Source organism: Spermophilus citellus (assembly GCF_964194105.1).
Source record: "Spermophilus citellus genome assembly, chromosome: 12".
Taxonomy (NCBI): domain Eukaryota; kingdom Metazoa; phylum Chordata; class Mammalia; order Rodentia; family Sciuridae; genus Spermophilus; species Spermophilus citellus.
In genome coordinates, this window is record NC_138198.1 from 47,270,237 (window position 1) to 47,297,112 (window position 26,876).

A 26,876-nucleotide genomic window follows, 5' to 3' on the forward strand; every position below is an offset into this window, starting at 1 on the left:
GCTTAAATTATATATAGAAGCCTATTTAGCCCTAAAAAGTAAGTGAAGCTGATGTTATCCTAGGGGTGAAGTTCTTTGTCCAAGGTCATACAGCTGATTAGAAGAGCTGGTGTTTAAAACAGATGTCTCTAACTCAAATGCCAATGTTCTTTTTACAATATCATGTGTCTTCCATTTGTAACCTTTCTAGTGTTCAACCACTGTTTGGGTCAAAAAATTTTTATTCTTTTTAATATAAGTCTCATTCATTTCCATTTAAGTCTGTTGACTTGAAATCTGTTCTTGTGAAGTTTCGAAACAGCTGGTCACTGTCCTTGGTTTAAGAACTCCCTCACACACAGTACTCAAAGATAATGAAATCCCTCATCAGCAATTTCTTCTTTTGGCTGAATAAGCCCTTTTTCAATTTTCCCTTAAAAAGATTTTTGTACCTTTAAATATCTTGCTGCGTTGCCATATCATGTTGACTTGTACAGCTGGAAGGCTGGCACATGATTTGCTTATAGTCATTTATAGCCACAAGGACCCTTCCCACCCACTCCCCACCGTGGTCTTTAACCAACTGTCTTCTGTTTGGTGCTAGAGCAGCTTGGTTCTCCCAGTGAGCATTTGTCCTTGTCGAGCGCCACTGTGACCATTTTCTCCAGTTTGCCAAGAAGCTGCTTCTGCCTCTAAGGAGCACTGCAGGTCCTTGACCATCCTGGTGACATCCTTTGCTTTGTGTGTCCCTGCTTCAGAGGCCCCTCATATGGGCTGAATTGCGTCCTCTCCCCCAAGTGCTTAGGTTGAAGTCTCAGTGCCCAGTAACTCAGAATGTGCTTTATTGGGAGACAGGGCCCTTACAGAAGTAAGCAAGGTTACATGAGGCCATTGGGGTAGGCCCTGCTCCAGTATGCATCACAGGCACAGAAGGAAGATCACGTAAAGACCCCGTGAGAAGACGGTCATTTACAAAGCAAGAGAGGGGCTCTGTCAGGAACCAACCTTGTCGACACCTTGACCACAAACTTCTACCTTGCAAACCTCCGAGAAAATAAGTTTCTCTAAACAACCCAGTCTGTGATACTTCGTATAGCAGCCCTAGCAAACCAATGTAGCCCCCTCCAATATATCTCATTTCTCTAATTATATTATTAGTTAAATAAAAACATTCATATGTGCCACCATCATATGCTCCTAATACTGAGAAGGATCCTTTATTTCTGTGAGGTTTTTTTTCCCCAAAAAGCCTAAACTCAATGTATTTACAAGTAGTCATCAGACAATCCTACATTGAGAAAAAATAACTGATCATCATTTACAAAGTGTGGCTGAGAAGGGAAGGAAATACCACAAGCTGTTATAGATCGGACGAGATTAAACATATATGCAAACTAAACAAAGGATCCTGGATCAGACCTTCAATAGAAAAAGGATCTTAGTGAAAAACTAATGACTCCTGAATAAAGCAGATACTTTAGTTAATAGCATTGTTCCAATGTTGATCTCTTAGTTTTGATACAGGAACTACAGTTATGCATATGTTAACATTAGGGAAGGCTGGGCAAAGGATCCTCTGTTTAGAATAATATTGTAACTCTAAAATTATTTTTCTAAAGTAAAACAATAATAATACTTTATAAATGATTCATCATACATACTCTAAATGCATATATTATAAAATAATGCATATATTATAAAATAATGCATACTCTGAAATATTAAAAATTAAATAATATAATAAATGAGCTAATAAATTGCCAGAGGGGACTACATATTTCATCACTATAAAGTACCTGCTGAAATAAATTCTGTATTAGAAGCAGGAGGAGAGAAAGAGGCGCGAACATTCTTTGAGATCTACTGGATAATAGTCCCACGCTGGGCATTTGACAGGTGCTACCTCATTTAATCCTCACCACAGCACTGTCATTTGTAAAATGTGACAACTGATAAAATGGAAGCTCAAAAATATTTAAGTAGCTCATACAAGGTCACATAACAGTGATAGACCAGAATTTCAGACCCAAGTCCATTTAATTTCAGTGCAGCATGTTTGACCTACCAGGTAAGAAATAATTCATACATCCCCAGCAACTATGCATTTACCTAATTTTATACAACTCCATGGATCCTATTCATGGCTGAATATTGGGATCACTTGGGGAGCTTTAAAAATTCCTTGGCCCAGATGCCATCCACAGACCCTTATGTAATTGTTTTGGAATTTGATCTGCAGGATTTTAAAAATATGCCCAGATATGTCAAGTGTATAGAAAACAACAACTACTATTTCAAGATTAAGGTCACACTAAAGAACTGACACCTCTGTGAAAGACAGGGCAGTCATATGTATCATTTATCTGGGGTTAAGCAGGTATCATTGAAATCAATTAAATTCAACTTGTGCAACATATTATTTATGGGAACAACAAGAGAAGGATAAATTCTTTAAGAGACACACAGATCAGCGCTGCCATCAGCTAATTGCATAGAGTATCAACAACTGAGAGGCAGTTGACACAGAGATAAATCTCAAAATCCTTCCAATGCAGAGAAGTAAGTAGCAATCTTTTGACTACTAGAAGTCAAACGACTAACAGTCTCTGATTTTAATTTCCTCTGGTCCCTTTAAAATGGCAAAGGGAAACTATCAAAGCTATGTAAGGCTTTAATTGAAAATAAACATTTTCCTACTTTTCTGTGGAATTAAAACTGGGAAACACTGAATAGCTTCAAGGTGAGGAATGAAACAGAAAGCAACATCAAGAAAGCTGCAATGAGGGTGTTTGGAAGCCATTCCGTTTGCTGAATTGTCAGCCAGGCAAGCACTTATAGACAATTACAACCTTAGAAAACAAATAAAAAGTGTGTAAGTAGGCACTTTGATACTTCTTCCTAATTATATGGTTTATGAGCTGGATTCAAAACACACAAATAGAGGCAATGCGAACAATAGTAACCCTGAAATGAGGTTATGAAGCTTATTAGCTTTACATAATTACACAGCTGGGGCAAGCCGAAGCAACCCCTGCCTTTAGCAGTTGTATTGGGTCTCAAAGCAAGGGTGTCACTCTTTATTTTAGATTTTTTAAAAAAAAGTAGGTGGTATCATATTGCTGTGCAATTTCATATCTCCAGTTACAATATGAGGCTTCTCTTCATCCTCCTGAAGTTCCCAAGGGCACAGACATTTTTCTCTAGCCGTTGCAACACCCACAGCACCAACCACAGGGTCAATGACAGAGCATACCTGGTAAGGGTTTTCACCATAAATGAAGGAAACTTGGCTACTGGGGGAGGCTTATTTCCTAATGCTTCACCTGCTGGAGGGCCCTGGAAACCACTATGTGTGATAAATGTCCTACCTTCCTCAAATTTCATTCTGGTAATTAGCCTGGACACCAAATCACACCTGTAATGCAGCTGACAGTCTGGTGTTAGAGAATGGACATATGCTTGCTATTCTCTCTGATAGTTTGTGCAGGGCATGGAAAGAAGGTCGAGTGAGAAAACTTTTGCCATATCTAGGCACACACACACAGGGACAGGTTTGTAATTAACTATTTCACATATCCACAACTCAAAGCTGTCCATTTTTGATTTTTCGTTTTTATATGTAAGAAAGGAAGTCCAGGAAAAACAAGGGCAATTCAGAAAAATGACATGAACTAATATTTAGTTGTCTAGATTTTTTAGTAATAAAACCTATGTGTGAACTCCTTTGTCTCATAAACATTTTATCTTTGAAAGGGCAAATGTGGACTCGGCAGATTTTGTCATACCTGAAAAGAACAATTTCTCTGGGAGACTTCATTCAAGAGAACTACAAAGCTCTTAAAATCTTTAGGCAGCAAACTTCAGGATAGAAGAAAAGCTTGCATGTTTACTGCCTGCCTTTTAAAATATTGCCCACAGCAGTCTAAGAGGCTGGTATCATGTTTGTGCCTGTTTCACAGAGGAGAAGACAGAGGCTTCAACTGGTCGTTTGCCCAATGTCAGACGTCTACAAAGAGCAGACTCTGGGTTCAAACCCAAGTTGTCTTCCTGGAGCCAGTAATCACTCTTACTCTCCTGCCTCAGATAGGTAGGTCACTCAGTTGATTGCATCTTCTTTCCATTTATCCCAAAAAGATCAGCTACAATGTTCATCAATAATATTTCAAAATTACATAACCCATTTGTACATTATTTTGATAATTATAGGTTCGTGGCACCAATTTTTGAATGACACTCAAAGAAAAGGAAAATAGAGTCGCCAATCTTACATACAGGCATGAAGCCTAAGTTTCTTTTTTTTTGTGTGTGATCATTTGTAATGGATAAATATATATGTCCCCCATTTGTATGTGAAATTCTAATGCCCAGTTTGATGGTATTTGGAGGTTATTAGTTCATGAGGGCAAATTTCTCACCACTGGGAATCAAAGGCCTGAGAAAACCTCCTGGCCTTCTGCCATGTGAGGATATGGTGAGAAGGTTCCATCTATAAACCAGGAATGGTCCCATACCTTTCAGCCTCTCCATCTTGGACTACCCAGGCTCCACAACTGAGAGAGAGACTTCTATTGTTTAAAAGCCATCCATTTTATGGCATATTATTGTAGCAGCTCAAATGAACTAAATCATTTCAGGGTTCATCACAAGTTCATTGATTAAAAAGATGTTTGTCAAAAACATGAAGATGTGCCCATTGAATATGTACCATATTTCTAAATGAAATACTAGCAAACAACATTAGCATTTATAATCCTTTTAATTTGTAGTTGCATTTTTTTGGCTTGGAACTGATTAAGTTAAATCATTGTCAGGTACAACCATTAAGTAAGAATTGATTGGACTCAAGTTTTATCAAAATAACAGTGAGTATAAATTGGGGCATATTAATTTTGATTGGAAATATTCTTTTGTTCTGGAATTAATTTGTTTAGTAATGTCACCTGTGGGAAAAGAACTTTTCTCTAATAAATGTGGTCATTGTAATTGGATTTCATCTTCCTGAGCTAGTCAGAGAATGTGGATGCTTCATCAGAAACAAACACTCATAATATGAATATGAATAGTCCCTGGGGTAGTTTTGAATCCAGTCCTCATGAAGTGTAAAATTGGCATAACAGACTTAGATTATTTAATGCACATGGATAATTCGGTTTATCGCAGCCAAGATATAATAGCATGTTTGGGGAATGAAATAAGTTTGAAAACCACAAGCACCTGGAGCGCTGCAGGAGCCTCATAATTGGTTCTCTTAACTCCACGTTAACCAACCCTCTAGTCTCTTTTCAGCCTTGGCAGCCAGACTCATCCATATACAGCATGAGTCAGATTAGCAACTCTCCTGAAGTTTGCTATTCAAAGAGAATAAAAAAATGTCAGCAAGGTGCAGCCTCCTTCTGCTCCAGCATGTTAACCTCATTGTGGTCCTCAAACTTGCCGTGTGGGCTCCTATCCCAGAGCCTTTGCAGAAATGTTCCTCCTGCCGGAAATGCTCTCCCTGAAGATATCCAAGGGACTGGCACTCCGGATTCCTCCAGGTGCTCCAGCATCAGCTCCTCGAGGTGGTGCTTGTCTTCCTAACTCAGTCAGCAGACCCTCCAGCCAACTGACCCACGTTAGCTTGAGAGCATCTAGTTATTGTTACCTGCCTTCCCTACTAGAAACCAAGTCCACTGAGGAAAGAGATGTTCTTTTGGACCCAGGACCCAGAACTGTGCTAGGCATAAAAAAGGAATCCTCTAAAACGTTTTGTAATGAGTGAACAAATAAAAAAAAAATAGTGTGAAAGGCTATAACTGAATAGACCATTTTGACTTCCAGTGGAATACCAGAATTAGCATGGAGATGGGACCTTTGTCCTTAACAAAAGCAGCGTTGCAGATTCATGGATTCTATCTAACTGGCCATTTTACAAAATCCTAGCAAACACTAGGGAAAATATGTGAACTCCTGAAAAACTAAGAAAAGGAGATAATTCCTCATTGATTATTTTTGTTTAAATAATATATTTGTTTAATTTTGTGCTCTTACTGTTAAGTATTTATGCTTCTTTCAGTATTAAATTTAGAAGTATATTACTTACAATGTTATGATAGTATTACATAAGCTACATGCTAGGACTAGATGTTTAAGAAAGCAAGTGAAAACGAGGAAACATGTTTTTAAAGTAATAGATAAATGGGAGAATTTATTTGTTATTATTACCTCTTGCTGTTTTATTATTTTGAACCCCTTCTATTATATGCTTTATTACTTTGCATATAATATCAAGAGCTCATTTAGAGGATAAAGTTGGGGTGGTGCGAATTCTTAGTAATAGCAGCTCTAAAGGAATTAGCTCTAACACTATTCACATGACATGGAGTCAGGAAATCTTTTTCCCCAAAGAGATTCATCACATAATGGCAATTGCTTCTTCACCCTTTTAAAAATCTCCTGAAATTATGACACAGATTCTGCCATACTTTCTTCCAGATACCACTCATAACTGCTGTACATCTGATGCATGTGCCCTTCGGAATGGTAAGGGACTTCCATCAGTCCCTAATATCCTGTTATCTACTATCCTGTATTTTCTAGAACATCCTTTGGAGAACTTTCAAGGCACTATAAAACCCACATTGCAACATCCAAGGGGATACTCCTTCTTGGCAGAAACATTCACCAAAATACAAAATACATAACAAAAGAGGCCAACTCACACCAAACTGCACGTGTTGCAGAACCCACTCAACTCAGAATAGTGCATGGGCTCTTTGGCTGGGAGGGTTTGCAGGGTGGTGTGCTAATGCTGGGTACAGCAACCTACCAAAGCTCTCACTGGCTGAGTGCATGCCTGAAAGTACAATTAGTGATGTGCTGTAATTTGGTTTTAATTACTAAACTACTTCTAAAATAAATAGTGTTAAAATGAATCAGTGTTATTCAGGGAAGCATGAAACATGCAATATATTCAGAAGGAGGTGATAATTATTTCATGAATGATAAAACAAATTATGTAAAGATATGAAAAGCTGAATTGTATAAAAAATGAACCAAGGCATAAAAACAAGCATTCACTCAATAAACATTTACTAATCTATGTGCCAGTTCCCCAAGTACATAGACTGGATACATAAAGATAAGAAGATACTATTATTGACCTCAAGGAACTTGCAAAGGCTAGCATGGAAAACAGATAGGCAAACAAATAAACAATAGGTTGACTATTTTACCAGAGCCATTTGCAAAACTCTATAGGAACATGGAGTAAAAGGCATCTGATTCTACATGATGAGTCAGAAATACCTTTTCTACTGATTATGAAGAGAGAAGCAATGTTCGATGTTCATTGTGTGAATAAGGCACAGGGTGCCTCCAGACAGAAGCAGCACCATGTGACCAGGTGAGAAGGAAAATGGCACATTGAAGTGACTGCATGTCCCTGAGCATTGGGGAGGTCAGATCATAAAAGGCTTGCATACCACTATATATATATCCTATATTTTAAAGAGGAGGGTGATTTGATCTGATTCACAGTCCAACTTCAGCAGGCTGTAAAGTGTCACTGTCCTTTCCCTTTCCAGAGAATCTGGGGCATGGATAATAACAACAGTTCTGCACAGGAAAGAGAGAAAGTCATGAATGAATGAATGGGCGATTTAATATTTTTAAAAACCTCTCTTCTCTTTTCAAATGTGGTACAAAAGCAGACCTATTTTTATAGTCACCTATATAAAAAGTATTTTCATGCCACAAATTTTTAAAAACAGTGTTTTAATGATTCAATTTTAATTAACAGTAACATTTTTATTAGCTTTAATATGCAACTTTGATTTCCAAACATAAAAAAAAAATCCTTCAGAGCAGTCAATATACCTGAGGGGCTAGTATTGGTCAGGAAATCTCAATAAAATATCACAAAGAATAAATTATTTGTGGCTACCTTCTCATAGGAGTGAAGGGAAAACAAATGTGAAATTGCGTGAAAGGTGAAAGTAGAGCAGGAAGGAGGTAAAGCTGGAGCTTAGAAAACCCAGGATCAGAAAACAGTGTCACTCTCTGCCAGTGGTTCATGTTCTGCTCCAGCACTCCTCCCAGGCAAAGTGGGATTATCCCACAATTCTGCAGAAACGTTTCAAAGACCAGGTGAAAAACATGTCTACAACTAAATAGCACAGATGCCCCGGCTCTATGGCACTGCGGTTCTAGGGGATGAAGACTTGCTCTTCAGATCAATGAGATGCAAAAAATGCAAAAATGGACAGAATGAGGAGGAAACAGTCATAAATTTGACACTAGTTCACATTTGACCACTGATTATCAACTATTCTTAAATCTGATGCTCCAAAAGTAGCTCTTCCCCCCAAATATTCACCAAACCAACAAAAATAATAAAATTTTCAAATAAAAATTACTTTTTACTACAGTGTGTCCAAGTGATGTTATAGTACATTCAGTAAATGAATTATGTATTTGAAAGAAAAAAGGACAACAAAAATAATGAGGAGCAGAGAAAAAAGGGAAAAGGAAGATGTACAAAGACCCTCAAAAAGTAGGCATGACACACGGACTTTCCCAGACATAAACATTTGAGCCTTTGTTTTTCCTGCACAAATGAACCATAAACACAGGTACTCATTAGGTCATGCCAGCACTACCTTCCCCTGCTCAGGCAGAATGAAGTTGGTTCAACTACCAAGGGCAGATGCCAGTGGTGTATTGTTTGCTCCTGTTCACTGGAGGACTTAAAAAGCTCTAGCAGGAAGAGGATCCACAGGCAATCTGTGACCATAAGGTTGTCCCCAAAGTTAAATTCAGAATTTTCACAAACAATAGAATCCATCCTCTGGTAAGGGATTCAATCATGCCCAATGATGACAGTTGAAGTCCTAATCCCCAAGACTTGTGAATGTGACCTCTTTTGTAAATGGGGCCTTTGCTGATGAAGTAAGTTTAAGATGAGATCACTGGTGTGGGTCTGCACCCAACAGAACTGGTGTCCTTGTAAGAAGAGGAAATGCCATGTGGGCACAGGGAGAAGAGATCATGGCTGATGAAGACAGAGACAAAGATGAGAACGAGCCCTTCTGAAGCCAAGGGACACCACGGACTGTTGGCAAAATGCCAGAAGCCAAAAGAGGTAAGGAAAGATACTCCCTTACAGGTTTCAGAGGGAGCAAGGCCCTGTGACATGTTGACCTTGGACTTCTATCCTCCAGAATTGTGGAAAATAAAGAGTTCTTTTAAGCCACCTAGTTTGTGGTACTTTGTTTTACAATAGCCCTACAAAACAAATGCACTCTGTTAGCCAGCTTTCTGTTACTATAACAAATACCTGAGATAATCAGCTGATAAGGAGAAAAAGGTTATTTGGACTTAGAGTTTTGGAGGTTTCAGTTCACGATGGACTGGCCCCACTGATCTGGGTCTTTGGTGAGGCAGCACATCATGGCAGAAGTAGGTGGCAGAGTAAGTCATTTACCTCATGATGAGGAATCTGGTCCCAAGATCCCCTTCAAGGGCAAGTGCCCGGTGATGCAAGACCTCCCACTAGGTCCCATCTCTTAAAGGTTCCCACTTACCAAAAGCACCATGCTGAGAGCTAACTAAGCCTTTAACACATGGACCTCTGGGGAACATTTCAGATCCAAATGATGCACTTTCTCTTATACAAATCCATCTTCCTTCCACTTTCACTATCGTAAATACCATGCCAAGCAGAGCAAATGCTTTTGCAAAGATTAGACCTCATAACTCAGCTTTCCTCTGCCCAAGTCCAATCAAATGCAAAATGGCCTAAGTTGCTTTTGTTTTGCTTCATTTTTTTAATTGGCTATTCTATTTTCTCCCTACACTTTTATGCAGCTTCAGTACTGAGGTCTCCCCTCGCTACAGACACTTGAAGTATGGCTTCCCATCAAAATAGAAAAAGAACTCATAATTAGTGATTTACATTTGTTGTCTAATTATATTTTAACTGAAAAGCATTCACACTAAATTGTTACTACTGAATATTTTTATGATCTCCTCTTTGTCTCTATAATTACAGAATAAAAGTCTTTTCTCCTCAATAAAGGAATTTCAGGCATCCGCCTATTCAGTTGACACTGGGAAAACACTCTGACTCAAAAATCTGTAAAAAGGCTCCAGACAGCTCATCAATCATGAAGGCAGTTATGGGGCGCTTCACGGCCCTGGTGCTGATCTCTAGGTTTCCAGAGGTGCAGACATGGCTCAGGTGCTCCTGTCTTGAAAGGAGAGCTAGTCGGCTGAAAGGGTTTGATCTTGGGATGGGGAGGGCCTCCAGGTTTCTGAAGTGTGGAGTGACTCAGTGAAGCCCAGTTACAGCTGAGGAGCAGGAACCTGGCACAAAACAGGGAGCATGGCCCTGCTGCTGCCTGGTGGAGTGCAGACAGCTTGTTTCCTTGTTTTCACACACTGTCTCTGCTTGCCTCCTCTCCTTCAATCATTTCTTCTCCAGTTCAACATTCACTGCATTTGGGTCAGAGCTAGTTTTAACACAAGTGGGTTGATTGAGTCATGGATCCTGTGCATCTCTTAGGGCACCTCCCAGGGTACAGGCAGAGAGAAGGTCTAGATTATAGAGCCCAGTGCATAAGGGGAGAGGGGCTTATCCTGTCTCCCTGCTGAAAGCCTGAAACTCCATTTCCAGGCTTCAGAGTACCATGCATCCAAGCTAAAGCTCAGAACTCACTGGGAAAGACAGAAGATGCCACTAATATGTATCCATATACACAGTCAGTCTTTGTTACTCACAGATTCCCTATGTGTAAAACGGTTACTCGATAAAATTATCAATTACACCAAAATCAGTACATAGGGTGCTTTCTCAGTCATTCAGACCATATGCTCAATGTCACAAAAAATTTGGGCTGCCCAATGCACATGATCCCAACTGAGTACAAAAGCCTACTCACTATCTCCTGATTTCATCTTTCATAATGCAACAGGTGTCCTCTTCATGGTCTATTTAGTGCCTTTTTGCATGTTTGTGCTTTTTATTGGTGATTTTGCTCTTTGCAATGGTGCTAAGCACCATGTTAAAATGCTGTCTGGTATTTCTAAGCACAAGAAGGCTGAGAAGGCTGAGAGAAAACGTGTGTGTGAGCAAGCTTTGCTCAGGCATGAGTTCTAGTGTGGTTCCAATGTTAATGAATCAGCAACACATGTTAAATAAGTCATCTGTAAACACAAGCATACATGAAACAGGCTTACGTCTTGACCAGTTGATGAAAACATTGTGACCAGAGGCATGCAGGAACCTGACCCTGTACCTCCTCTAGGAAATTGTTTTAAAAATTAATGTGTACTAATGTTCACAGCAACTTTACAGAATGCAACTACCATGAAAAATAAGAAAAAAACTGTGTGTGCATGTGTGTGTAAAATCAACTGTCTACTTATGTATGTGTATGTAAATATGTTTATATTTGTATATATTTATATTGGTATGTCTCATATAAATGTTCTAGTAAACTGTGTAATATACTTTTTAACTATGCTGGGCCCCATACAGATGGTGCTAATCATGACAGATATGGTTCCATCCAGGGAACTCAAAGTGTAGTCAAGGAGTAAAAGATTAAATGGCAAGCCCTTTTGGGCTAATACAATGAAAAACACATTCTCTAATCAGTTTTTTCACTAGTAAAACTCAAAGTTTTCATCTTCACTCTTTGATTTCTCTCTCATTCCCAATGGGCTGTGAAGTAAGGCAAAGAGAAAGGTTTTGATGAAAATGTAGGCTCATGAGGGATCTTGGTCTATTTTGCTCTTAGCCCCAGCTTGTGGCTCAAGGTCCTTGTATCAAGACACTCAATAAATAAATGAAAGTATTGGTCCACAAAACACACCAACAGCTGGTACCTGAAAGGAGAGAGAGCAAAAGCAAACAGCAAAATAAAACTGCAAAGTGCGTTCATTTATCTGATAATACTTCTTTCAACACCTGCCTCCTGACTAAGAACTGCTGAGTGTGGGCTAACAGCAAAAACGTCCCATGCCTCTGCTGATTAGCAAGCAAGCAGGCCCTCCAAGGGACAGTGGAAACCAGTCAAAGAGCTATCAAAAAAAAAATTCACTTGGCTAGTTCATGATTCTAAAGAAGGATTCTCCTTTGTGACTATCTAATACCTTTATGTTCTCTAATCAATCCTTTTATTGAGTTCAGTTGCTCAATAATTTTGTCTTGTATAACCAGCAGGGCAAATTCTTTAAGCACTTCAGAGATGGTCAATAATAGCAAATGCCATTAATTGAAAAGATCATCCATAAGTTGTGTTATTGTTTTTGTTCCTAATCCTGAACTGATTGACTACAAAATTTCTATTATCCCAGCTTTTCATGTTGGGCTATATGGGGTATCACCCAATCTAACTTTGCAAATTATTAAAACACTTACACAGAATTTTTTTTCCAATTGACTGCAAATACACTTCAATGCATGCTTCCCAAGACATTGGCAACACCAACCAGATGAGCAGAGGCAGTTTGGCCAGGTGCCACTTTGCCACTAACTAAAAAAGCTAAGGACTGCTCTGCAAATCTCCTAAATAAAAAAGCAATCTAGTTTCTGGCAAGGAGAGCAGCAATGGCCATTTCATATAAATGAATCTGTCATGATTTCATTTGCGCACAAGCTGGATCATCCAAAATAGCAGAAACAGCAGGCTGTGGTGTGGCTTTTCTTTATCTATTTTTGATAGACTGCTTCTCCTTTTCCTGCCCCAAATGATGACTGCCATCGATGAAAAACTGTACTGTGAAATTGCAAGAAAATTATTCTCAATTTTAATAGTCGACTAACTTATCAAAGAGAAATTGCCCCTTTTATTTTGTTAGTGCTTTACAGATTCCCAACACAAGATCAAGTACAAATACGATCCTCCCTGTATGTATCTTCATCAAAATAAGATAAGCGGAGGATGACGAGCTGTAAAGCACACTCTTTGCTTATTGGTATGCCCACCTGTTCCAGATCATTTGCAGGGCTGCCAGTAACAGAAGGAAGTGGCATAAATGAAACATGTCTTTTTTCAGGAAGATTCTCTTGCAAGATCCACAGAGAACATCGACCATTATATTGTAAATCCAATCAAAGGTCTTCCATGCCAATGTGCACATGTAGACAGCTCTGCAAACTGGTCTCATCCCCTGCCCCTACTACAGCTATTCCTCTCACGTGGTCCCTAAGCTGCTTCATTAGGCAGAAGCAGCAGAGACAATGAGGGTTCTGAAATGCTGTACCCTTCACTCCAAATAAAAGCAGGGCACTTTATTTTTTTTTCTTTCCTTCAAAAGGCAATGAAAATTGCTGTAGCTTAGCAAGAGGATAATGGAAGTGCATCACTGGACTGTAAGAGACTTAAGAGTTGTATTATCCTGTGTCCCTTCCATCCACAGGAGTCTCCTCACAGATTCCTGAGCTCTCCCTAGTGAAGGAGTAGAACGACTCCGCGCCCTCCCTCTCTTCATCTGCTCCCACCCCACCTGTACCGAACATCATGTTCCAGACAACTTCCCTCAGGAACTGTAATTTTCTGATTAATGTTATACTCTGAGAAGATTCATATGGTTGAGCAAGTCACCCCATTCCCTAAGGAACCATAATTGTAAGATAGCAATGTCCGAGCCTGAATTTCCAGTTATGTGTAAAATATCCCCATTTTAAAAGTTACTTTTTTGAGTAACTATTTATTATAACTACAGGGGCTACATTAAGAGAAAATAAAACATCTTGAATCCTCAAAATTCTTCTCATTTTGAAAGGAAGGGGAGTTACAGTGTTTGCTCAAATGTCACAAGGTTCTAAGAAAGGTTCCAAATCTTTTTTCATAAACTTCACCATTATTTAAACACCTGAGCCAATTTTGTGCAAGATGCAAACATGTCCATATTTTTTCAATGATAAGATGCATTTTGCTTAGGAAGAGTACTGGAACATGAATCAAGAAATTTGAGGTGAAGTTGAAATCACAAAACTACTAGCTAATGATTGCCTTTGTGTAAATATATTTCTTTGAACCTTATATTTTGCCTATACATCGTCAAAGGTCAGACTCAGTGATACTAAAGTCTCTTCAAACTCTAAACTTCCAAAATCCCAAATGGTTAAGGAGAAATATGAATAAAAATAATTTCTTATTTTATTTAACCATTAGTAAACCACCAAAAAAATGAATTCTGTCTCCAAAGAACTGAGCTAAATGAAAATTTTGTTTTTTAAAATGTATTTCCTTAGTACACATCAGAATGGTATATTTATTAAACTTATGACTAAATAAGGTCATTAGTTGGGAATGGTAACAAAGCTGGCAAAGCTCACCATATGGGTTTAAAGAGACACTGAAAGGCTCTTTCCTGTTTTTGCCTTTGCCATCTTGTAAAAGGATCTGGCTACTGTCCAGTTTAATTTATGTAACACTTTGTTGCTTGTGTTTAACATAATTGCAAACATGATATGCATTCATAATTGAAACCAAAGCTCAAATGGTCTATTTTTCATCTCATCAAAAACCAGCTAGAGGAAGAAAGGAATTCCACCATGGATTTTGGTAAGTCAAATGCTAAATAGCATCAGTAATCGAAAGTATTCACAAGACAATTATATTAGGCTTCATTAGCTGGTAAGGTTCTCGACAAATGATGTTTGCAAATCTTAAGAGAGAGATTTAGACCCAAAACATAGATTGTAACGATTAACACATGACATGTATTCAAACCTTAAATATCCACCAAATACATCATTCTCTCAATTGTAATTGCAAATTCAAGAAGGCTTTGAGAAGGAAAACAAAAATATACACATAGTGAATATTTGAATACTGTTGAAATTAAATAGTGAAGAATTCTTCTAAAAATTGTTTTGCTACAACATCCTCTACAAATTCCTAAACTTACTATTCTGTAAGAATTAATGGACAGTTTGAAAATTCCTAAGTGACTTGCATAAGAGAACGCACTGGTTTTCTCTCTTGCATCCCTGATTTCTTTTTTGACCACATGCTTACTCAGATAAAGCAATATGTTTTCACCTGTTTTTACACTATTTATATCCATTCATTTTACTTACAAAATGCTGGTATTCACAAATTTATGAAATGATTTGTCTAATCCATGAATAAAATTCATTGAAATATAAAACAATATGGTGTCTGAAGCTGGCATCTCAAAATCCAATTAAAAAAAAGAATGTCATCTGATAGTAAACTATAGAAAGCATCCCTTTGCAAAGGACCTGCAAGGAGACATAGGTTCCCATCACACAGCTGTGGTGCATTGAGGGGCATTGCCTTAGAGCCTGAAATGAAGACTTTCTTATTGACTCTTGAGAGTAGATAGCAAGTAACAGAGGAAGAGGGTCATCAGGGAAAAGGTGAGAAGGAGGGACATCATACAAGAGCCTCTCTGTTTTATTCTTTCTTTTTTCAATTGCTTTTCCAACAAATATTGATTAAATCCTGTGTCTAAGGCTGCTATACCCACACAGATACACTACATATACCAATATATAATGTGAAATGGAAATTTTGTGGATTTGTATGGAATCTTAGAAATTGTCTACTCTCAACTGGAGATGTTTTTATGGAGTGCTCACAAAGTACTGAAAAATCCAAGAGAAATCCTTCCATACTTGTCTCACTCATCTTCTCTGCAGTTTTGACACTCTCTTACTGGTAATTTCTTACTTACTGCTACTATAATATCTCTCTCTCTCTCTCTCTCTCTCTCTCTCTCTCCCCCTCCCTCCCTCCCAACCCACCTCCAGATTCTCCTCTTAGCTCTCTGACCATTGCACCTAACTATTTCAACCCAAGAATCTTCTTAATACATCATATTCTCTAAATGTCAATGTTTCTCAGAATTACAGTTGACCTTTTGTATCTATGGATTCAACCCACCGGAGATCAAAAATGCAGTGAGAGCCACAGTGACAGCATCTGTACTGAGCTTCCACAGGCTTTCCCCTCATTATTATTTCCTAAAAAGTACAGTGTAATAATGTATCAACTCTTTACATAGCATTCTCCTTGTCCTCCGAGTCACAGGTACCCTTCAGATGGCTTACAGTATCTAGGAGGATGGACACAGGCTATGTGCATGTACTACACCATTTTATACAAGGAACTTTGAGCATCCTTGTGTGTTAGTATCTACCAGAGGTCCTAGAACCAGTCCCCTGTGTGCTGAGGGACAACTGTATTCAATCCTTCCCTCTTTTCTCTACAAAACCTCTCCATAGCATGTGCTCTCATTCTCCTTCTCAGAATTCTTATCTCTGATCAGTTTCCCCCATGTTTCTTGCTATATTAAGAGCCCTATCATTCTCCTGGTGACCTAACCCCAAAACTTGAAGTCATGATCGATTCTTCTCTCTCATTCATCCCCCCAACTAGTCATTTATAGTCTACTTCTGTTGTTTCTACCACATCCTTCTTAATTCTGATTTGGATTTATGCAGTATCTAATGCATCTGCCCCACTTTTAACTGGCTTTCCCACTGACCTGTTCTCTAGGTTGGCAATGGAGAGGTCCTTCTAAAGCAATCTCTGTGACACTCCTCTTCTATAAAACCTAAATACTCTCTTGTACCAAGATGAAGTCTTGGTGCAACATAGGAATCAAATCTTGCTCACCTCTTAGCCTCATTTCCTACCATTTCTCCTCACCCACCTTTGGCTCCAGCCCCACCAAAATTCTCATTTTCATAGGTTTTTCCAGCTTATCTCACCCATCTCAGCCTTTGAAAATACCTTTCCTATGTTTAGGATGCTCTTCTTCACATATCTGCCTATGGAAATCCCAAAATGTTTCCCATGTAAATTCTTCTGACCTGGGTGTCTGGTCCTGATCTTTATTCTGCACAACCTCCTCTCCCTGACTGGCAGTGGGTATTGAAGCTCATTGCTCCAGATGGCCCAGCTGAATCTTTACTGAATGTGGGGGCCCAAAGGGCTGTATTCAAGTCCTCTCCAGATGAAAGCCTTCTATTATTTTCTAAATTTTATAACAGGTTTAAGTTATCAACACATAAATCATTTTTAAAATAGATTTTATTTTATTGTTTGGGGATAAGTTGAATCTTAGATGGTCTCACTGGGTTATGTTGTTTCACTTTGTTTTTGCCAAAATCTCACCAAAGATGGCTTGTGTTTGCTGTGACAGCAAGGTCAAAGAACGTAATCTGGAAATTCAATATCCTCATTCCTCACTGCAAGCTGCAGGGTTCACATAAAATTAAAAAATGTGTGGCACACATTTTATCATTATTTTAAGATCTATATTCTCCTAAAATATTTTAACTTTAGGGAATTTGGAAAATACATCTTTCATAAAATAAATTATGTTAGACCATGATGATTAGCATTTAGATGTATTTTCTTTCAATCTTTGTATTTACATATATTACTATTTTAACAAAGCAATATTACTCTCTATGTATGTGCTATTTACTTAATATAGTGTTATGGCACTTTCTGTATAATTAAATATTATATCTAAAATGGTTAACTTGTATTCCATTGGATGCAACTAGAATGTGACTGACAATAATTATAGTCAACAAAGCAAAATTTAATATTTCCCAGTGGGATAAATTTAATTTTTTTCAGTTTTTCACTCTTATAGCTAGCACTGAAACAAATACCCAAATATCTCATTAGAGTGGGTTTTTCACAATTTCTTCCCAGCACAAAGTTTTATTTTTAACACTCATCAATTTGATAGATCATATAAGGCAAGTCATTATGGCTTTAGTTTTGACTTCTTTGAGTATCAGTGAGGTTGTACATGTTTTCACATGCTTATTGTCCATTTGCATTTATATGGAAAATTGCTTGCTTGTTTCCTCTGCCTGTTTTTAGCTACAAAATTTGTATTTTTTGTAAATTTGTAAAACAGTTTATTATTGTATGTACATTAAATTATATCATGTATCTCACCTCCTGATGTGTATTTTGTGTTTTTCATAACTTGACATTTGCTTTTCAACTTTATGCTTAGTATTCCTTGATTCCTCTAATTTATAGAACCTGTAAATATTTATGCTATCAAGTCCCCAGTATTTTCATTGTTATTCCTTTCACTGTTTTACATATAGAATATACAAATATTAGGAAATTATATAATGATAATATAAAAATATTAGGAAATTATAAACCTTATTGAATTTCTAGAATTTTTTTAAAAATTTAACTCTAATCCAGCTGGCATTTACATTGGCATACTGTTTGAGGTAGGAATAGAATTATTTCTCACTGAAATTAGCTTCATTCCTACTTACTGAATAAAGTTTTATTTATGCTCTTGCTTTTAAGACCACATCTTCATACTCTATTTTATTTGTGTAATAGATCTTTGAGGGGGGGCTGTTATTGGACTCATTTACAGGTCTTACTGACTTTGTGTCCTTGAAGAAATGAAGTTAGTTCACTGCTTGGTGTATAAAACTATTACTTGCAAAAGAGAATCAGATCTGTTTGCATATCATTTTAAAGTTTAGAAATGATTCATGTGGCCAGGTGCAATGGCATTCATCTTTAGTAAACCCAGCAACTTAGGAGACTGAGACATGAGGATCACAAGTTCAAGTTTAAGGACAGTCTTGGCAACTTAGTGAGGCCCACTCGCAGAAAAAAAAAAAAATAAAAATCCTGGGTATATATCTCAGTAGTAAAACACACCTGGGTTGAATCTACAGTACTGAGACAGAAAGACAATAAATGAAATTATTCATGTGATTTGCTTGTCACAGACAGGAAAAGTTAGAAGTACTAAATAGAAGTCTGTCTTTCTTTCTTTCTTTCTTTCTTTCTTTCTTTCTTTCTTTCTTTCTTTCTTTCTTTCTTTCTTTTCCTTCCTTCCTTCCTTCCTTCCTTCCTTCCTTCCTTCCTTCCTTCCTTCCTTTCTCTTTCTTTCTTTTTTTCACTAGGGATTGAACTCAGGGGCACTCAACCACTAAAGCCACATCCACAGCCCTTTTTAAATTTTATTTAGAGACAGGGTCTCATTGAGTTGCTTAGTATCTTGCTTTTGCTGAGGTTGGCTTTGAACTCACGATCACGATTCTCCTGCCTTGGTCTCCTGAGCTGCTGGGATTACAGGCATGTGCCACTGTGCCTGGCTTATTATTTTCAATTGACCTATATATCACCTCGTGACAGTACCACAATGACAAACACATTTTCAAATTTATCATATACCTTGACACATTAGCCATGGGAAAGCTCTTGCTAGTTTGTTTGCCACATAAGCCTATCTATTAAAACTGCTCCCCACCCAGGAGCCATAGATCAAACAAATACTTAAGCATCTATGATGTGCCAGGTGGTATGTCCAGGACCACAATCGAAACAAAACTAAATAAGAAACAGGAGAGTTTTACCCACCATTTCCAATCCCAACGTACTTCTGTCATATACAACACTGATGGAATATTTATTTATTTGCCCAAATACTTACTAGCCCTGCTATGACCAGACTGTGCTAGTGGCTGGGTATCAGCATGCAGCATTTTGATCAGGATTTGCCATAAATCTGACTGTGTAAGGTTGACACGGATAGATATGGCACACCAGGGGGATTCACCGAGACAATCTTTCTTCTGTGTCCAGATCAAATGCCTTCTTCCCCATGAAGCTGGCCAGAGTTTCCCCAAGGGATGTCATTCTCGTTTCCTCAGAATCCTCCTGGTGTTTCTCTGTAGCTCTCTTTTCTAAGAACTCAATTCCTAGCAAACCACTGCAGGATCAATAATTAACACACACAATGATGTTCATCTTCCGTCCTCATTTAAAACACTACCTGAGCTGAATAGCTTTACAATATTGCAGTTTGTGTTTTAGCTACATGTGTACTTGTGCAATGTGTTCCACTTCAGGAAATATTTTTCACTCATTATTGTGTGTCCAACCAGGCCACATTGGTTCTCATACATTAAATGAATATATTATCTATGCTGAAATATAAAGATTGGGAGAAGGAAATGGAACACATTTATTTTAAGTATTGAAAATAATGCTAAAAATCCTAAATATTATCAAACATAAAGGAACTTTTGTGAGATAAGCAAATTTTTCCTGAGGCTTGACATCTTATTTAACTTCCCAAATTTTTATTATCTTCACCACTTGCTTAACAATCTTTTCATATTCCTTTACCATTTCATTTGTTATTTAAATTGTTAATCTCAGATTGTTCAGACATCCAAGTCCTATTTCCAACATCTACAACAGTGATAGAAGACCCTGTGGACAAGGATGATTCCTTCCTCTGGTTGATATGTCCCAGAGCACCAAGCAGAGTGTCTTGATATTGTTTCAAGTAGCCAGCACCCTATTTGGACATCTATTTAACAAATTACAATACAGTGAATACAGAATATCTCAGCAGGTGTTTAGAACCGGTTTTGTTTCCATATCCTCAAAGTAGTGACTTATTCAATGAATTAATTTTGAGCACCTAATCTGTACAAGACACCATACCAGTTACAGGATATGAAAAGTAAACATCTATTGACCCTTAATATGTTCCAAACGAGGGCATATCACATGTCCACCTAATCATCACAGATCTATGAGGTGGATATTATTATTATTATTATTATTATTCCCATTTCACCAGTTAAGGAATCAAGGCTTTAAAAATCTGCCCAGGTTTAAGCAGGTGGTGAATGGCTATGCAAAGAAATTATCTTAATCTCTCCAAAAGACAAACTGAAGGTCTTAAGCATTACACTATACTTATAAAAGAAGCATATATGAATGTAAGAATGGTTGGCCACAGCAGAGATAAATATGGTTTATGTTTTATGAGATGAAATTGAGAGAAACTCATAAATAGTTCTCCCCTTTTAGCTTAAAATTTTGCAAAGAATACTTTAAGTTTCAACATTGACAGATTTTTATATTATGTTTTGATACTAAAAATATATTAATTTCAGGGACAATCCTTGTATTTAAAATCAAATACCATAAAATAATGTAACATTTTGTAAACCAACACCCTGCAGGACATTCATAAAACTATCCAGAAACTGAATTGCAGATTTATATAACTGATTTAATTTCTATTTATTTCAAATGTACAGTGTTTTTTAAAAATTTTTTACTCTAATTTGTTACATATGATAGCATAATGCCTTACAATTCCTATTACATATATAGAGCACAACTTTTCATCTCTCTGCTTGTATACAAAGTATATTCACACCATTCGTGTCTTTTTCATACATGTTCTTAGGGTAGTGGTGTCCATCTCATTCCACCATCTTTATTTACCCCCTTGTCCCCTTCCTCCCCCTCCTTTCCCTTTGCCCTATCTACAGTTTGTCTTTTTGTTTTGTTTTGTTTTGTTAGAGCTGGGGATTGAACCCATGTATGCTTAACCACTGAGCAACCTCCCCTGAACTTTTTATATTTTATTTAAAGACAGGGTCTTGCTGAGTTGATCAGGGCCTTGCTAAGATGCTGAGGCTGACTTTGAGCTCAAGATTCTCCTGCCTCAGCCTCCTGAGCTGCTGAGATTACAGTCATGCACCACGGTGCCCAGTTGTGTAGGTATTTTTGTATCTTAACTAGAGAAAATGTTTATTAAATGTTGGCCACAAGTGGAACATGATAGAGAACACTTGAATTTCCCATGTATTTTCATCTGCCCTCCACAACAACCCGAGAAAACAGTGCAGACAGTGCCAAGTCAAAGCCCTTTATGGAGTAATTTCTAAAAGAAGATTCTAAATACCTGATACATGCCTAACTCAAAACCTGCCTTCTCCCAGCCCCCCTGCATGCACACATGCTATGCTTAAATAAGTTGTCACTGTCACCTTTTAAATTTCACAGTTCTTGTTACCTGAAGAAATGCTAACTGCAGTTTTAAAAATCAAGCCATTCCAAGGAAAATTAAGTATAAATATAAGCAAGTTCCTAACCTTCCTGTTAGACTTGTCTAGGATGAACATCTCCCTGGATGTGAAATACAAATGATAGCTAGAACATCCTGTTAATTCCTAAGTTCCAGTGGAAGATGAATACACACAGCCCTTTAGTGGTCTCCTTTGTAGCTAATGGAGAGTTCAGGATATTTTCACAGACATGAAAACAAACTAAGTATTATAATTTCATGAAACTAAGCAAAATTCACAAAACCAGTAATGGTTGCATTCACTAGTGTCTGAGAACAAAGAAACCAGTACCTTTGAGCCTAGGGATTATGGTACATGCCTTATACTCTTCAGAGTATAAGCTGAAAGTTTTTGTATTGTGTTCAAATTAAGAAGCTGTCATAATTATCTGTATGTGATGCCAGATTAATGTCTGAATAAAAATATAAAACTGATTAGAATAGTCTGAGACTGTAATTAAACTCACTAATCCAAAATAAACACAACAGTTTAATGCCATTACTGTTCCATCTCCTCAAATGCATGTGGTACCCAGCATAAAAGGATTACAAAATGCAAGGATAACAATGCGGCTCTCCCTCCAATTCCATGTAATTCCCATTTTCTTTCCCTTTCCCTCCCCCTTCATGCCTCTGTTTATTGCTAGTCTTTTCTTCCTGCTCTTCCTCCCTTCTCTAATCTTAATTGCTCTCATTATATCAAAGAAGTCATTTTGTATTTGTTTTTTAGGGATTGGCTTCAAAGCTTATGTAAGAAATATGCTATGTCAAGAGCTTTGTAATGTTTTGAACAACCAATAAAAAAAAAAAAAAAAGAACTTAAAGAGAAAAAAAAAAAAAACAAAATGCAAGGAAACTACATTAATCACACAGCTGAAAAGTGAATTAGGAAACTATAAATTTCTCCATTGTCTTTCTGAAACAAATGCAAGAATTTTATTTTTTATTGTCTTAAATTTTCAAATCTTGAAAATTTGCCCTTTTTTTTGCCACAGAGGGAATAAATTGGTTCAAGACTCACCTCTGAAAGTTTGTGAATCTGAAAAACTCTAAAAAGAAACTAACAACCACACAAAAGGCACTTGCATGGAAATGACAGCAATCCTTTGAAATTTATACTACTTCTACCCTGTCCTTTCCCGCACTGCCAGGCCTTCCATTCCAGTGGAAAGAGTCTTTCCAAAGATGCTTGCTTTTCCATGCCATAGGTAATCCTTTGGCAAAAGAAAGGAATTTTACGCCAGCAAAGAAAGTGAAAAATGTAGGATGTATTTAGTATTAAAAAAAAAAAAAAAGGTTTGCATTACGGAGTCCTTTCAAGAAAGTCAGTATTAAGAAGCACCCACATGGGCTGGGGATATGGCTCAAGCGGTAGCGCGCTCGCCTGCCATGCGTGCGGCCCGGGTTCAATCCTCAGCACCACATACAAAGATGTTGTGTCCGCCAAAAACTAAAAAAAATAAATATTAAAATTCTCTAAAAAAAATTTAAAAAAAAGAAGCACCCACGTGTGGTATAAAGTTCAGGAATCTGATTCACTCCATCAACTGCTTTTCCTTGTGTACCTGATGGAGGCAAGCTATGGTGCCAGAGTCAGAAGGTACAAAAATGAAGACATATTGACCCTTCCTCCTAGGAGTGCCCCTAGCCCACCGCCAATCACTGCAATGTGTTTTCACGCGTAACAGAAACTTCATATCATCCACCCCTCCCTGTTACATTTGTTAATGTTACAAATGCTAGCCAAGGAAAGCCTTACACAGTGCTCTGTAGGGACTAGGTTTTCAAACTGTACAAATGATGGTGTATGTGGACATAAAATACGAAACTAGGCCCTGCTTTTAGAAAAACAATATATATACAACACTTGGCCCCTTAGCTGACCTATGCTCTACTCTTGGGTCTCTCTGGAATCTGGTACTGAATTTTACTACTTGAGCTTACCCCCAGCACTCTACTATCCTTTGACTCCTGTGGGTCATTTGAGGTTGGTGCAGTTGTTCGGGTCCTAACTGACCTTTGGCTAACTTCTGGGCTCACTGGCCTGACTTGACAGTCTAGAACTTCCCAACTTTTCCTTCCAAAACTTGCTCTGCTAGACTGCTCCACAAAATATCTTCCCTTCTTCCTCCCTTTCACTAATCATAAAATTTTTCTTCAACCCTTCATCACACTGACAGGTTAGAGCCTTCAACAAAATATATATTGGTCACCCCTTTAAAGTGTTAAGTAATCTCTCTCCCTGTTGTCAAATGCAAAGGAATAGTTTCCAGGCCCTTCCCAGGTAGGATCTTCCACTTGAAATTGACTTAAGCTCTCTTGGAAACTACCATAAAATTTGGGGGTCACACAGTATGACTAAATTGTGTCCCGGGGACCTACAAGGCACTGAGCATCCTCTAAAGGACTTTATCTTATTCCTAGAGAATAGTTGGCACTTCCCATCCCCCATCAAATAATATGTGATTTAACATGAATTATTTCTAACATAACTTCCCAAGTCCTTTATATGAGATTTGGAAAGAGGTTGAATGTTAAAAGGTGTGGACTTTTAGAAATGTTTTAAAATCGTGATTCCTCTCATACAAACAACAGATGCTAAAGGAATCACTGTTCTACAGAAACAGTTCATTTTAAAATAAATCAATTAGAAAATGTTACCGAAGACAAATAAAAATATCAAGACATTTCTCATTTATATTCAAAGCTAAGGATTAGAAGAACAACCCAATTACTCATCCAATCTGCCCATTTAAGCACCTGTCAACTAAAGGGATTAATATGCCTTATGTTTATGGAATTAGGGGCATCTCTGTCACAGTCTTTGCCTGAGAACCATTAACAAACACATTTTCAAAGTATGTATTAACATTTCTTAGCTGTCACTCCTGCAATGACCCTGATACAAGCTAATGAGAGCATTCAAATTTCACAGCTACCTTGCTGTATGGGGAAGGTGAAGCTGTCCCTACCATCCCCAAAGAGCTGCCCCCAAAGAAAAGAAGAGAGAAAGAAAAGAAACAGTTGCTTCAAATACCCAATTCATAAAAGCTAATTATTCTCACAGAGATTTTTTTTCTCCTTGAAGAGACAAATTAAAACAAGTATAGGAAGGAAATGATTAAGTCACAAAAGTGTAAAAATGTAGAGAACCACATAATGTAGACTCTGAGTTACTAGAGATGCCATATGTAGCATCTGCACATGATTATCACTCTCAGATGGTAGCAACACCTGCTTTGGCTCTGGTTTTGGTGTGAAATCCTGAAACAAAGGTACTGATACTTTAGAGAGTCTATTTGAGGATAAGTGAACCATTTTGGCAACGATTTCCTTCCACTGAAAGAAGGAATAAATACATAATAAGAGTGGTGTATACATACAATTAATTTGCTATATACATACTCAAATCACATAAAAAATGATCAGTAATAAAAACAAACAAACCAATTAAAAATTGGCAAAAAGACTTGAGCAGACACTGCATCAAGAAAGATGGATAAGTGGCCAACAAGCAGATGAAAAGAAGCTCCTGCTCATTAGTTAAGAGGGAAATGGAAATGAAAACTGTAATGAGGTCCTCTTCATGCCCACTAGAAAGCCACAACAGCAAAGGCTGGTACTGGACAGCCATGAAACAAGGACTCTCACACATAGCTGGGAAGCACATAAAAATGGTCAAACCATTTGAAAACTGTTTATTTCCTTAGAAGCTATTCTATACCTGTCCTATGAGCCAAGGGTTTCACTCCCAGATGTTATCCAAGTGAAAGGAAAACATATGCCCACAAAAATATATGTATAAGTGTATATACTGGCTGGGCATGGCGGGACATGCCTGTAATCCCAGCAACTCAGGGGGCTAAGGCAGGAAGATCGAAAGTTGGGGGCCAGCCTATGCAACTTAGAGAAAGCCTGTTTCAAAATAAAATAAAAAGGACTGGGGTATAACTCAGTGGTAGAGCACCCCTGGTTCAATCCTTATAAACAGGAAAAAATATATATGTACATATATATACACGTGTATGTTATATGTATATAGCAGTTTTATTGACAAGAGTGCCATGGATTGGAAATAACCCAAATGTTCATCAAAAAGAGAATGGATATGCAAATTGTATATTTTTTAGAAAGAAATACCACTCAACACTGGAAAAAACTGAACCAGACACATGAGGTAATACAAGCAAACAACAAAAACATTACAGAAAAAAAGCAAGACGTGAAATTATGTGCTCCATGATTCTATTCATCCAAAGTAGTATAAGAGGAAAAATGAATCTTTGATGATAGAAAGAAGAAAAGTGGTTTTCTCTGGGGACAGGGGATTGACTGCAAGGGGCACAAGGAACTCTCTGAGGTAATACAAATATTCTGTATCCTGATTGCAGTAGGGATAGCATAAAAGTCATTGGAGTGTACACTTAAAATTAAGTTTTACCACAATAAAAAACAGGCTTAAAATTGATCAGCCACCTTAATATATTAAGGAATGTTAAGCATTCCAAATCACACAATGATAATAATCAAGATACCCACGATGTTTACTATGAAACAGGCTCTTCTAAGGAGGTTGCGTATTATCTCACTTGATCCTCATAACAATTTTGTTTGAACTTTATGGTTATCCCCAGTGAATAAATGAGACTCTGAAAGTGTGTATAACTCAACACAAGGCCTGTCTCATTGCTTGTACATCTTCCACATCTTATATAGATAGGTGATAAGTGTAAGCATGTCTTCTATCAATATTAGAGTCCCAAGTAGCTTAGTACTGGGGATTTTTAATCCACAAACTACTGATTTGGTAAATGATAAAACTAATGTCATTTAAAGCATTTCTGATGCATGAATGTGGATGCTTGTGACAACTGTAACACTAATAAATACAGCTGTATGAAGCTGAGAAAAGATAGTTTTACCAAGATTCACTGAGCACATTCAACACTTTCAGACTATAGAGCAGGACAGATGGGCATAACTCTGGCAGAGTTATC